Source organism: Buceros rhinoceros, unplaced genomic scaffold, assembly GCF_000710305.1.
Source record: "Buceros rhinoceros silvestris isolate BGI_N320 unplaced genomic scaffold, ASM71030v1 scaffold42, whole genome shotgun sequence".
In the NCBI taxonomy this organism is placed as follows: domain Eukaryota; kingdom Metazoa; phylum Chordata; class Aves; order Bucerotiformes; family Bucerotidae; genus Buceros; species Buceros rhinoceros.
In genome coordinates, this window is record NW_010398073.1 from 67157 (window position 1) to 70686 (window position 3530).

Genomic DNA, 3530 nt, shown 5'->3' on the forward strand with positions numbered 1-3530 from the left:
AGAGTGGCTGCTTTATTCCAAATATACATCACTTACCACTGTAACTTCATGGCAGTTTCCAGAATTACCTTTCATTTTCAAGAACGCCACCAACAGTGGATCAGGAAGATTGCCTTCCTCTTTGGAGAGAAGGGTGGAGAAAGTCCACCATTCTGGATGCTGAGCCTGCCACGGATGGTGTAATGGTGGTAGTAAATGTTTTCTGGGATATGGCAGTGGTGGTTCTGCCTCAGCTTAATGAGCTGCTGAGTCCCTTGGGACAAGTACTTTCTGTATCTGAGAGTACTTCTGAGTTTGCTGCTGGGACAATTGAGGCCTGATGCTTTTCCTAGTGTGGGCTGGTTCCAAGTGATCCATCTAGGCTCTGCATTTCCTCCATTTCCAACAGTGAGTCTGCAGTCAGATGGGTGCCCTGCTGCACTCCCACCCATACCAGCTGCACCAGGGAGGCATCTGGGCCTGCATCTTGCTCATGACAGCACCAGGGCAGCCTTGAAAATGAGTGCTTCCCTGGTGCTGTCCGCCTGGGATGGTGGCTCTGAGCTGTCAGGCTGTTAGTGAGTGTGGGCTGGCTTTCCAGCTCAGTGCGGGAGGAGGAAGGTATTGCAACAAAGCCTCTTTAAGGTCTCGAGAGCTCAACCGGAGCACAGGGCTTTCCCCTCTCCTGTTGTCTGAGTGCTCTGGGTCTGGCAAGATAACTAGTCCTTCTGGGCAATTTTCTTCTCATCTAAGTGCTGTGATAAGGAGTTACAGGCAATGCCCTTCATAAAAGAGTGGCTGGCATAGCAATGTGCCGCTAAACAACAAGAGACTGTTTCAGCCAGGTGTAGCTGTCATCACCGGCATCCGAGGGAGGAGGTAGCCACAGCAGTGCAGATAAATAGAGACGGGCAGAAGGAGCAGGCTGTCCTGAAATCAAAATCAGGGGCTACATACAAATGGAGAAGGCTCCTTGTCTCCACGTTTACCTTAGGGTGTTTGTTTTTAAAGTTGGCGTGCTGTGAGTGATTGTATTTTTCCCCACCCTATCATAGCAGCTGCTGCCAATGTCATTAAAGTATCTCCTATCTTTGGCCTGCTGTGGAGTGGGAGGAACGACTCTGACTGTGTCTGATCCACCTTCTGAGATGGATTTTTGTTACTTTTTAAGGAACCACTAAGCGTTGTAAGCAAAGCAACTGCAGGTATATGGGAGAGGTTGAGGACGGACTTTTATTTGGGAGAAAGGGAAACTTTATGAAGTTGAGTTACATCTAAAACACTTTGCTCTCATGGCTGGAACAGAGGATGGTGACCCCACCCTGTTCTTTGAAGGATCTGTTCCTGCCAACTAGGGAGTTTTCTGTTCCTGCATAATCTTGATCTAATTTTATACCTGCTCTGTGTGGATCTGTGAAAGGCCGTTCCTTCCTTGCCTTCTACAGATTCACAGGCTTGTTTAATGTTGGACTTGGGAAGAGTTTCTATGTTCTGCAGCTCTCCAGGAGCTTTTCCTTAAAAATGATCCCCAGCTGCAGGTTGTTTGAGGTGGGATGGAAGGCTGGATTTGGGAACCGTGTGTTGAATGTAAACTGCAAGCTGGGCTGGAAAGGCCTGGAGTGTATCTTGTCTATCTCTTCCACCAAGATTTCAAGCTGTGGGCCTTGTATGGGTGTTACCGTGAATATCAGATGCAAAACACACTGAGGTGCTACTTTTTTTTCCTCCTGTGCTTGTGCATATTGAATAGACGTGAGACAGAGGAAATAATGATAAGACTGAACTAATAGCTACTTGGTCAAGGGATGGATTTCTATTTCTTCTTCGTTCCTGTTGATTTCTACCCTACCACAACATGCATTGCAGCACTGCTGGCCAGAATAACATGCTGTGGGAGGAAATTAACTTGTCTTTGCTATATGGAAATTGGGATGTGATTTCTATTATGTTTGCAAGAAGGGGAGTGAAACTGCTTGTGACACAGCTATTAAATTTTCTTTTTGCTGCTTGTACCCTTTTGTTATGGATTAATTGCACCTGGCATCAACACAGCTTGGTAAGGGTTATGGAAAGCTGAAATTTATAATTGGCAATATCCAAGGCTATTTTATTAAAGCAAGCCTGGTGTGCCAACCCCCATGTGAACACAGCTTTGTCTAGTTTTGCTCTTAAACAGCTGAGACCTTGGAGTCACTGTAATTCAATGTGCTCTCTCTATGTATGAGGCTGTACTAAATGACTAACGCATGTTATCGTCATTGACCTGAGATGAATTGTCTGGGGGAAAATGATAGTATCTGTCTGGTCACAGCTACCCACCAGTGAATTCCTGACCCTCATTTCTATAAAGATATGAACACAAATGTATTATTACACTACTAAAAAGCCAGAGGAAGTGATTCTTCTCCTTGCCCTTTTTTCGAGGGCGCTCAGGTCTTTATCCTTTCAGCCAAGAGCAATTTTTGCAACAATCTGTCTTCTTGAGGGATTAAGTCAGTGTCAAAGACAGGGGAGGCAGAACTGTTAATTGCAGAGAAATCAGTTGGGGTAGAAGTGCAATTAGAAGTGACATTGTGGGAATTGGCAAATCCCAGGCACAGTTTCTTCGTACAAAGATTTTCTCTACTTTGATTCATGTGTTCCGACTTGCCAAGCTACCCATTTGGTAAAGCCTGTAACAAATAAGGAATTTATCAGCAATTTATGGCGAAGCCATGGTAAACCTCTCGGGCATCTCATGTCAAATTGCACATTTTTCACCTGCTGATGCACTTGTTTAAGGTTGTGTAGATGTACCTTTGCCTGGATTGTTTTTAAATGTACACACTTCTAAGTAGTTGACAAGAACTGCAGTGTGAAACACTATATAAATCCAAAGTTTCAGCTAAGGATGCTTCAGGGCTGAAACATAGATGACTGAACTGGATTAGTCATTTGTTCTCCTGAAAGAAAATATGATGCCTGAAAGGGTAGGGTCAGTTATTAGAATAAGTGTTTTATATTTAGTATTCTTGTACAAAGAGCTTGATTCAGAAATGATCCTGTGTAACACTGTTCAAATGGGGCTTTGCGCAGTGACAGTTTCTGCTCAGACTTGGACTTGTGCTTCCCATCACCACAGCCTTCCTTTATAAGTCATCAAATGCAAAATTAAAAAAAAGAAAAACCCGGAACATTAAAATTCATAGAGAACACTTAAGTAAGATGTATATAAAGAAAGATTTCTTAGAATACACATACATTTATTCATACAGCTGAAGTAGTGAACCTCCCATGCTCTTAGACCCTTTTTCTCCATTTCCAGTATTCATAAAGTTATTAACTTTTTGTTTTTTTACCTTGATGTGGAGGCTGAATACAGGATTTCTGCTTTGGAGAAACTGGTGAAAGAAAATTTGCCCGTAAAAACACTGCTTTCTAGGCTCTTGGGACTCTGGTTCCCTCAAATTCAAGCTGTGATGTACAAAGTTTTGATGTTGAGTTCAGTATCTATGTAACTAGAACTCTAGATCTGGTCTGAAGAGCTACCGAAGTGTTCACAGGCTTTTTGC